This window comes from Carassius auratus, unplaced genomic scaffold (assembly GCF_003368295.1).
Source record: "Carassius auratus strain Wakin unplaced genomic scaffold, ASM336829v1 scaf_tig00027958, whole genome shotgun sequence".
NCBI lineage: Eukaryota > Metazoa > Chordata > Actinopteri > Cypriniformes > Cyprinidae > Carassius > Carassius auratus.
Genome location: NW_020525645.1, coordinates 43,607 through 55,913, shown reverse-complemented (window position 1 = coordinate 55,913; position 12,307 = coordinate 43,607). Strand labels below are relative to the sequence as shown.

Below are 12,307 nucleotides of genomic sequence, written 5' to 3'. Positions count from 1 at the left end.
CCGTTAGCCATGCAAATGAGCTAGACTGGCAAACAATGAGTTTACTTTAATAAAGGAAAAAGCTGTGATCATTTTGTCCCGTTGACTCTTGGACAGGTTGGGTGATTTCACACGGCTGCCCTCACCGACCCCCGAAAAACAAGGATCTGTTTTTCGTAACAAAGAATTCTGTGATCCAGCCGTCACCTGCCCGCAGTTCCAGTTACTCGGAGACCAACGAGCCAGAAGTTCAGATCCCCAACGGCAGCAAGAGCTTGTCAATGGTGGACCTGCAGGACAGTCGTTCTCTTGAGAGCGCGCCCAACACCTCCTTCAGCGACCCCATCAATGACAGCCAGACCTCGTTGGCCAGGAGCACAGGGATGTGGACCACCCGCACCGCTAAGGGCAACACACCAGTGGTCCGACCCTGAGGAGGGCAGGCCAGACCCCCACCACACTGAGTACAGAAACCGCCCCAGGAAGGTCCCAGCTGCTTGCCCCGCTCTCGTTCCAGAACCCCGATTTACCAGATGGCCACCGGATTGCCCCGCACAGTGGCCGATCAGGATCTGAATGCCAGAGCTCCGTCAGCTCCCAGAAGTAACGCAGAGGAAGCAGCTACTGCAGGGTCAAAGCACCCATTCCTGAGCCAGTCTAGCACGGGGGCCAGTGGGGAGGGGGCAGCAATGGGGACGTTTCATTCGGTGCTCTGGGAGTTCGCCCGCAGACAACTGTCCCTCACAGAGACCCAACACCAAGCCAACGTACCACGCCAAAACAGCGACAGGGCCGCAGCGCAGGATAGACCAGCCGCCTCCAACCGTCACAGGGGCCGCACTCCACCAACATGCTCAACACTGCACCGCCCCCGCCCCTCCAGTGGAAGTATGATGTCATCATCTCCTGACTGGCCCAGCAGTGGCACCAGACTGAGGCAGCAGTCGTCGTCCTCCAAAGGGGACAGTCCAGAATCTAAACAGCGAACCCTACACAAACAAGTGAGTTTAGAAAAACACTTTTTTTCTTATTGTCTTTTGACGAAAATTGACATTTCATTTAACAAAGACGTCCTTGTTGAATAATGCAGATTCTATTAATTCATTAATTTTATTTTATTCATTTATTTTGCTTGTTACAGTTCCAGTATACCCGATACAATTTAGGTTTAGGTTTTAATGCAATTTTTTTTTATCTTATTTTTATGGCTTTTATTTTATTTTATTTTATTAATTTTAGTTAGACATTTTTATTTTTATATATGTATTTGTTTATTTTTATTGTTATTTTTTTCGTTTGGCATTCCGGAGCCCCACTAATGACATGCAGGGGAAAAAACAAGCTATTATTTATATTATTTAACTACAACGAGAAAATGAAATAATAAAAGATAACCTTAATTCATAATTTGTGTGAAGTCATTGCCATTAAATATTTTTTCTGCATCATGTGCTAGCCTCTGTATGCCATCACAAATGTTGTCGTTATTTATTTATTTTTAGGAAATTAAACATGATTTTTGCCTGGACAACTGTTTTAGAAAATAAAATAAACTTATATTAAAGACCCAAGTTATATCGGGAGATCAGAATATCTTTGAGGATTAAGGGTTGGTCCTTCTTGAGTTGTCCTAGTAAGCAACCACCTGGCAACCCAACAGATAACCCTAGCAATCCATATGTGCTAAAAAGACTCCTAGACATCCTAGAAAATGCACAGCAAACACAAACAACTAGCATTGTGGTGACAAAGTTTTGCTAAGCAGGCGCCGCTCACATTTTTTTTTTTTTTTTCAGAAATGTTGTAAAACTGAATTATTGTTTTTATTGCTACAGTTCAAAAGAAAGATGCTTTTCAAAGTTCTGTGTTCTCAAGAGATAGCATTTTTAAACCAATTATCCTTTGTGTCTCACTAGTCGATAGTTGCAACATCCCATAGTGATTTATATACAACGAAATTAGCTAGCACTCGGCTGATATACTTTAAACAAATTGGCACTCAGATCTCTCAGGGGTTAATGAGTCTTTGGTGGCTGTAAGGTTGAGACGACTGCACAGCCCTCTCACCGTCAAAGGCGAAAAGAACAGAGCAGACAAGCAGAATTAATTGCTTGAGTGCAAACACTGGGCTAGTGATTAAATGACTGCTCGCATTGTCCAGACGGTTCCTTTGATGTCTGCAGAATGAATCTTCATTTAAAAAATGATCAAGTGTTTTTCCTAGTGAGCACAAGTGTTGTTGTCACCTTTGAAAAGTTTTAAGGCACTTGTTTGTGTGTATGAGTAAAACCTAATTTTAGTCTCATGTAGATGTAAGCATGACCAATTATGATACAATAATGTTTTTGTGTGTGTGTGTGTGTTTGAACGAAACTTTTATTAGGCTCCGTCTCCTGTTGAACCCCAATGCGTTGAACCGCACTGCTGCGTGGCTGCTGAATATGAATGTGCAATATTTGGAGCAGGAGGCAATTGACCAGATTCGAAACACCGGGAGGACTTTCCAAACAAGGAGATCTCACACCAACTGAAAAGGTATTAATGAGACCTCATCCGACGGCACGAAAACAGCAGTATAACTTTATGCAGAAAAACAGCAGGCTTACTGTTTGTGTGATCAAAATCTTGCCTCCCACGGGCACATAGAAGATTTCCTGTAAAATATGTTAGCTAGTTTCACTATTTGTCATCTCTTTGAATATGATAGACTTTCTGGAGGACATGTTGATGAATATTATTTAGGTCATGCTAATGTTGCTAGGTAACCTTCCTGGAATGACCAGTCATGTAAACCTAATAAATATTAATTAGGTCAAATGTGACACCGAACTTGTTGTAAACTGTGGATGTCAAACTGCAGGACAGGTAGATTCTTATGAAAAGCAACAATGCAATTGTAATAGACTTTAGATGAAGCTGACTTTTGAGTTGTAATTCAGGAGGACAGACTCAAATCACTACATAGTGGAGAGCCCACTTCTGGTTCAGACTTGTCTGCCATCTCTTTCCCTTGCTCTTTAATGAATTGATGAACCCGGTGGAGTGCAATGAGTGTGTACACCCACAAACTCAAGCTCCTCCCTCAGCAGAACCCCACTGCATCCATACTGTTTGAAGCTGTTAATGTAAGTGATACTGTGAAGATTGGTTGAAACCTCTACAGGGAATTTAACTTACTGCACAACAGCAGTTTAGTCTAGATGCAACATGACAAGATGAAACACACACACACACACACACACACACACACACACACAGGAAACCAGGCTTATTATTCCAAGTCTTTGCATATTTATAAAGCAGTAGGTTTCTGTGTCTATAAGCCCTTAACCAAGCATAATCTCAAGATGGAGACTATCAACAGTGAATTCTGCAGAACTTTCTTCTCCAAACAGTTGCATAAAACATTTCATACAACACTTTCTTAGTTTATGAATAGCCTGAAGCAACAACACAGCAAAAAAGACATTTTCTAAATCAATATATCTGTCTTATTTTTATATATATAAAATATGCAAACATCTCTAAAATAAGAGCAATATACTTGAAGAGCTAAAATGTTAAAGATATGCTGCCTCTATTTCTAGCAAATGCAACTTTTTTTTTTTTACAATATACATGTAGAGGAGAGATAGATGAATATATTGATACACACACACACACACACACACACATATATATGTAATATATATATATATATATATATATTATATATAGTAGCAGCATGCACTACTCTGAACTACAGAATTCATCTTTGATATATTCTGTAGCACCTACTAGATATTTTTCATACAGCTTTGCTGGATTTCCCAGGCTTAGCAGACAGATACAAGATAATTAGCAGGGCTCTGATCGAGTAATATGCATTTCAAACCCCAGCCGTACACACCGGAGAACTCCCTCTTTACACAGCTTTTGTTGCTCCATAATCCTGCTATTAGAGTACTTCATTTTCTCTTTCTCCTCCTCAGTATCAGCAGGAGGTTGCGGTCCTGCAGGAAAAGCTGCGTATTTTCTGCTAAGAAGCTGGAGGAGTATGAATCTCACATAAAGAGCCAGGATGACCAAACCCAGACGATGCTCTTGGAGTACCAGTCCCGGCTTGAGGACACGGAGGAGAGATTACGGAAGCAGCAGGATGAGAAAGAGCACCAGATGAAAAAGCATCATCACCAGGTGAAGATTGTTTTGAAGGTGGTGTGACCATCTGGTTAAAAATCCGGTCTAGAAACAGAAACATTGTAGGTTTAAACCCCATAAGGTGTGATCCATTAGATATCACAAGGATTTCAGACTTAGGAATCCTAGATAAACTTCTGATGGTATTTGAAGTATTACTCTCTAGTTCAGTTAAGCACTTAAGTAGCATGTGAAGTATAAAGATGTATATGGCAATTTTATGTTTCAGGTTGATGTCAGTTTGAAGAGGAGCTGAAGAAAGATCACACAGACATGCAGGCCATTGTAGACTCCAAACAGAAAATCATCGAAGCCCAGGTGAATTAAATATCTAATCACCCTTTATGTGGTGCATTTAAATCCAGAAGCTTAATTTATGTGAAAAATTTTTGTTGACATGCTATAACGCCATTGAAGACTACTTTAAACAGCATTTATCAAATTTGTACATAATTATTATATGGTTTAATGAGCTCATATAAAATTGAGACACTTATGGAATAAATTAATGAACTTGAAGTATTTGGTTACACAGCAGTGCTATTTAAGTGAACTGCAAAATGTTTTAAAATCTGTATACATATACTGCTGCTCAAAAGTTTGAGGTCAGTGATAAAAAATAAATAAAAGAAAATAAATTATTCCATTTGAACTAAGTGGCATTTAAATTGACAGTAAATACTTTTACTTTGTAACAGTATATACTGTATATATTTAGGGATGTACCGAAATGAAAATTCTTGGCTGAAACAGAAATTAAAAAAAAAGAACATAGTCAAAAAATGCTTTTTTAATAATTATTTATTTTATTAAACAAATTTATAATATATATATATATATATATATATATATATATATATATAATATATATATATATATATATATATATATATATATATATAATATATATTATCATTAATTTATTCCATAAGTGTCTCAATTTTATATGAGCTCATTAAACCATATATATGGTGTGTATATATATACTGCCTTCAGTGTGACTCTACAATTTTCATAGTCATGAAAATAAAGAAAACTCTTTGAATGAGAAGGTGTGTCCAAACTTCTGGTCTGTACTGTATATATTTAACTTATTAATTTAATTTGATAATTTTAATTATACTGAATTTTAAAAATACAAGCCAATAAAACAACAACACTTTATTGAAAGTAAAGCAATGAAATTGGATGGAAAATATATTAATTTTAAATATCAATATATTATTTTTAATCAGTTTTATGCAACAGAATAAAATTTAACTGTTTTTGTTGTTGTTGTTGTTGTTTTTCAATTATCCAAATAAAGTATAGACCTACAAAGCTATTATTATCAGAGCATGTGAGCAAGATTATATATTATATATATATATATATATATATATATATATATATATATATTATATATATAATATATATATATATATATATATATATATATATAAATAATTCCATTGCAACAAAAGATGCTTTTTGGATCATTCTCAAATCAGGCTAGAGAACATGATCATCAGTCTGTGTCAGCTTGAGTGCAGCTGTCATTAAGGGTGCATACTGAATAGTAAAAAATCAATGTTAACTTTTGACTCAAGTTGTTATGCTGATAATAATGTAATAATGTATAATTTTCTATCAAACAGGAAAAAAGCAGCATTTCCACTTATGGTCTTAAATGTTTGTATGGATCGTCAGCTACTCGTTTGCAGGATCATGGCACCCTCTTGTGTTTGGTTTAGATTTCAGCAGAATGTTATGAGTTGGTCTTTGAGGTTTAATGGTGTTAATGTATCTGAAAGTTTAATGATGAACACCCGTATCCTCCGGGGACTATCAGCGCCTCTCATAAACCGTTTGATGAGCACAAAATCCACCCACTGTGGATTCATTTTAGCACTCATCAAAATTATTAAGACTGTTTATATCATAGATTTATTTTATAAAGACAAGGATGCATTCATTTTAATTTAAACTCATTTTCAAATTCAAATTAAATTCAACCCAAATTCATTTAATGGGTTATAGATGTTGCCAGTCAACTTGCGTCCATTGCAGAGTAGAAATACTTTAATTAAACATTAAATATCAGGCACTGGTAATAATTTTCTCCTATCTGACCTCCATTAATGGTCACTCCCCACAGGAGAAGAGAATCGCATCCCTGGACGCCGCAAATGCCCGGCTAATGAGTGCTTTGTCTCAGCTGAAGGATCGTTACAGCATGCAAACGAGGAACGGCATCTCTCCCACAAACCCTACCAAGCTGCAGATCACAGAAAACGGTGAATTCCGGAACAGCAGCAACTGTTAGCGTGGACACAAACACACAAAGGCCTATGGGCCTAGTGACGGTCAAGGGCTATGGGTAACTCTCTTACAGCACGGAAAAAAGGTGCACCGGCGGGGTTAAATTTACTTCACAAAGTCCCTAGTACTGGGTCGAAAGGAACTCTTTTGGGGAACTAATTGGAGTTGCACAATGTTGTTTTTTGCTCAGTATTTAAAGGCTAATGTGTCTTTTTGAATCCTTTTAGATTAGCCACGAAAAGATGTCCCATGATGCTTCATTCATAGCCGTTGTCAAGAGAGCCGCTTGGTCACCGATATAAGCCGTGACCAAACTCTGTATCACCTCTAGATTTGAACTGTGCATATACACCTTTTGATTGGACTTAGCATGATGGTAACAAATCATATTGTATGTTATTATTTGTTGAAAAACTATTTTCTTTTTATTGTACCTTTAATGAAAACGTAATTTTCTTACCATTTTTCTTGCTTGTGTCACTCCACGGCAGCAGTAGCACAAACCACTCGCTTTTTTTGTATTTGCATAACATATAAGTCGATATAAAGGTAAAGCACCTCATTAATGTATATAGTTTTTTATGGGCTTTTCAGAGAAAATAGATTTTTTTTTTTCGTATGGTGTGTATTTCCTGTGCTGAGGTCTGCTGTACTTTATTTAGAAGAAAAAGAAAAAGAAAAACGAAAAACAATGTAAGCTGCAATTATACATTCAGGTACTGCTTCTAGACAGGGCAAAGATGATAACACACTTTAACCCCTCTGCAAACGCTCAATATCAACACCGTGGATAGAAACGTCCTCATACTGCTTGCGGTTCATGTGGCCAGTATTAGACTCTGTATCCAACGTCACAGCTACAGTACAATCAGTGTGTGTCCCCTACGATGTCTTTCTTCCACTCTATGCACTTTCTATAGCATTAGAATGGACCCTTTAACCAAAACCTGCTTCTGTGGACTTGTTATAAAGGCTATTCAAAGCAGCAAGAATGAAGCATATAGCATTCAGCACTTCTACTGATAAAGGTTTGACTTGATGTGTATGTGGCTGATTTTCTCTTAAAGGTTGTGATGTTTCCTGCTCTTCAAATGCGGTTTGCATCAAACAAGCTGGGAGTCAGTGCAGCGCAGCGATAGTTGCATCAACCCTGCAGACAGACCCTTTGCTCTGCCCTGTTTTAGCTTCACTGAACTTTATTCAAATCAGGCTAGAGTTTGAAGACTGTCAGTGTTCCTTTATGTATGCATTTTCACATTAGCTAATTTGGGACAATAATTTTGGAAAAACTGCAAGGGCAAACCACTTTGTATAAATGTCATATCAAACATCTCCATTTTTCAGAATTCTGTTTTCAATACATTTGTTTTTTAATTTACTATACAGGTAAGCGAGAACGTATGCTCTGTTTAACTGTTGTTTGAAATTATTTATATATATATATATATATATATATATATATATATATATATATATATATATATGTGTGTGTGTGTGTGTGTGTGTGTGTGTGTGTGTGTGTGTGTGTGTGTGTGTGTGTGTGTTTGTGTGTGTGCGCGCGCGCGCGTGTGTGTGTGTATTTTTTATCACTATTATTATTTTGATTATTTTATTATTGTATACAGTTAATTTATTTAGTTATATTTGTTTTTATAACCCCAAAATTAAGAGTACTTGTTGAAGATTGAATGCCCAGTGTTGTTTAGTCAATTTGAAACTGAAGTTAAGCTCATCAGTCCCTGTTGTGATGTATATCCAGGTGAAACAGCTTCTTGAACAAGAAAAAATATAGTGGAAGACTTTATTTTGTTGATGGGGAATAGAGTGGATTGTTGGATCGTTGTTGTTTACTAATTGCTGCAATCTCATTTGAGAAGAGAAGAGATTTCATTCCAAGGGGAAAGCACATGAAAACATATTAATAATAATAAAAAAAAATAATAATAAAAATAATAAAAAAAAAAATATATATATATATATATATATATATATATATATATATATATATATATATATATATATAATGAATCCTTTATAGTAATCTGCAATATTCCATAATATAAAAAAAAGAATGGACAATTTTTGTTTCATGTTGACTATACATTTCTTTAAAGTTGAAGATTTTTTGGGATGTTAAAATACCATTAGTGTGAGGTTGAAGTCGGGCCTGTCTGTTTCTTCAAACAAACAACCTAATGTTGCGGTTAGTTAAACTAGTGATGCAGAAATGACCTGCTGTATTTATAAGAATTAAGGTGAGGTCTCATTTACCATTTGTTTGGTAAATTTTCGAGGGCAAAATCCATTCATTACAAAAGGAACCAGTAATTTCATGTGTGGCCAATAGATTTCCCAGTATGGGGTTCGCAATGGGTTCATGTTGGTGACGTGAATTTACCAACACTGACAACAGAAAGCTGCTTGGTTTGAAAGTGACTTCTGTGTGAGTTGTGCTTCATTTATCACTACACTATGTGTGACCACATCATTATACTAGCCTGTTTAAATACAGAGAAATTGAAAACAAGCAAACAAAACATGTCTGGATTTAATGTAACAAACTTTTCAAGGCAATAGTATGCTAATTTTATTTAGGTTTATTTTTTTACTCCCCTAATACATTATGTGAAAGTCTAAGGGCTGCTGTTTAGTGCCACTTAAAGGAAGACAACTTTTTCCTCTTTGGCATGATTATATATCAAAAACCATGTAAAAAATCTCCAGTGTTTTCTGCTTTACCTCTAGGTCCTTTATATGTATGTTTCAGAGCTACGCTGACAGTTTTGCCACATGTACATACCTGAACAGAAGACATACCGATATATGAGAAGTCATTTGTGTTGAAGAAAATGTTCAGTGCAATTCATGTACTATTGCCTCTAGAGTTATTAAAGTTTTATTTAGCTATTTCAAGGTTCTTACTTTAGTTGTTAGTTAACTGTACAGTCCAAGAAAAATACTGTTGTTGAGAAAAATATATATTGTTTCACCTGTGTAAAGTCAAGTAAATGCTATGGACAGAATGTATATACCCATGTAGAATGCCATTGTCAAGATTGGTGCACTTCAGTGAGTGCCATTCAAAATAAAAACTAAATATTTGTCCATGAGTGCCATCACTAAAGTCTTTCTTTTAAACATCTGATGTAATGTGTGTGATTTATATATTGTAAAACCTTTTATTTCATAAGAAAACACTACTACTTTTGAAAAGAGATTAACAGAGAAGGATGTTTTTGTGTAATTATGAATAACCGGACCATGCTAACCAGTGAAACTTTGAGCCTTTGGCAAAACCTTGACCTCTTTATAATGGTAATATCACAGTCTATTAAATATGGAACAACTGTGATGTTTGAGACCATATTGCCATCTAGTGCTCTTCAAGTGGAAGTTCACAGTTTTTTTTATTTTTTTATTTTTTTAAGGCAAATATATTGATTAGATACAGTATTATTGATTCAATTTGTATCAGAAGAAAATTGTAGTATTTTAAGATGGAAAAATATTAGGTAAGTTTAGGTTTTAGGTTTGGATTTGCAAAAGAGAATAAACAAGATAAAATTTAAATTTCATTTTTTATTTAGAACAGCCATGTATAGGTATATATGCGTACATGTAAATGTGTATATGCATACAAGGACCAATATTAAAATAATATTGTGAGAAAAGATTCAGGATATACTGTATAAAGACATCAAATGGTTTTGACAGATTTGTGCTTAAGTTGTAAATTTAATTATTATTTAAGTATTTAAGTTTGGATTTAGGGATGATCGAGCCTTTTTGATATTAAATAATACGCAAAAAAAAAAAAAAAAACATGTTGATTTCACCTCAGCCACGTAAGTAAAAGGGGCAAATAAACAGTAAGATTTGTAAGCAAGTCGAAACCAATTACAGTCTGGATTGAAGGTTCATTTAAGACAAAAGGCCAATCGAAATGGCACTTCGGAGCCTGTTCGCGACTCAGTTGATTCAGATCGGCACTTCGGAGCCTGTTCGCGACTTGGTTGATTCAGATCAGCACTTCGGAGCCTGTTCGCGACTCGGTTGATTCAGATTGGCACTTCGGAGCCTGTTCGCGACTCTGTTGATTCAGATTGACACTTCGGAGCCTGTTCGCGACTCTGTTGATTCAGATCGGGACTTCGGAGCCTGTTCGCGACTCGGTTGATTCAGATTAGCACTTCGGAGCCTGTTCGCGAGTTGCGACTCTGTTGATTCAGATCGGGACTTCGGAGCCTGTTCGCGACTCGGTTGATTCAGATCGGGACCTCGGAGTCTGTTCGCGACTCGGTTGATTCAGATCGGCACTTCGGAGCCTGTTCGCGATTCTGTTGATTCAGATCGGCACTTCGGAGCCTGTTCGCGACTCGGTTGATTCAGATCGGCACCTCGGAGCCTGTTCGCGACTCTGTTGATTCAGATCGGGACTTCGGAGCCTGTTTGCTACTCGGTTGATTCAGATAGGGACTTCGGAGTCTGTTCGCGACTCTGTTGATTCAGATCAGCACTTCGGAGTCTGTTTTTATTATCGTGTGACGGTTTGTAGGTGTCCAATCTGTCGATGAGTCAGGTGTGTTTTCTTCTGTCCTGATGTGAGAGTTATGAGAGTTGCCGGCTCCAATATGGCAGCGACGTTGACGTGCGGTCGAGCGGCCAATGAGGCATCTAGGTATTTATATGTCTATGTATGTATCCACCTTTTTCTTGTCAAGATGGGAGCGGCCTTTTGTAAATTCTGTGGGTGCTTCCGGTCTCATCTATATCCACTCCGTCCAGCTATTTTTAGCTAAACAAAACACATTTATTTTGCTGCTTGAAATTGAAAGTTGGTATCTTATCATATTATTTAATGTATTGTCTTAATTAAGAGCATACTGCTTTGTGGTGAAACCGTTTTACTGTTCGTTTTTCTCATTATTTACCAGTTAATTAACCGGAAGTCTCACCCCTAGGCTTTACTCTCGCGTACAGGAGATTGTCCATTTGATTGCGCCAACCAAGCATGTAGATGCGTCAGTCATCTTTAAGGTCGAATATTCGAAGATGCCCCAACTTCACATTTAAATTCCGGAACAAACAGTATACCTTTCACAGGTGAGAATGTGTTGGTTTGTGTTAATATTACAAGTTTTGAAACATTGGTAACTTACATTAGGCCTACTGTTATGGTGAATGACGTCAAGTTGACCCTTCAAATGTGGAGGAAATCTTACATATAGCAGTTGAAGGTTTATCAATGTAAGATTTACTTAGTTTAATTTCACATTTCTGTTAGTGTAATGTATATACACAGCAGTCTTCCCTTTGTTTCTTGACAGTTTTCCAGCATCCCTCTTCCACCCTTCTGAAGTACTTCCTGCACCTTTAAACTCATGTTTGATGAATTTTATTTTCAAAAGTGCATGATAAATTTGTTGTCTCTCAAAAGAAAGATTTGACTCTGAAACATCTCAACAAGTCGTCATGTTTTCGAATCTTCTCCGTTACCTATATATGTCACAAGGTAACATATTTGCATAATTTCCACCTGCCTGCGAAATAAGAACACTCTGACCTGCCCACGAACTGTTTAGGTTAGATTACAACCAGCAAAAACTACTGGGCATGCGCACATCAATATAGCATAACTTTTCTCACACTGTACAACAATAATTACTATTTTTGCATTATTGTAAGGAGTAGGTTTAGGGTTGGGGTTGGTGTAGACGTTAATAAACACAATCTAATAGGTAGAAAATTCCATTTATTGTTAGCTTCCAGTTTTTGCTGTTTCTAGCCACAACCCCCACAAACACTTCCGCTAGTTAGTGTTTACATCATGTTGAGAAGACTTGTTTTC

At 36.8% G+C, this 12,307-nt stretch overlaps 1 pseudogene; it reads left to right on the top strand.

Moving 5' to 3' along the window:
* Positions 1-96: 96 nt before the first annotated feature.
* Positions 97-7,855, top strand: LOC113079419 (disabled homolog 2-interacting protein-like; annotated as a pseudogene).
* The last annotated feature ends 4,452 nt before the right edge of the window (positions 7,856-12,307 follow it).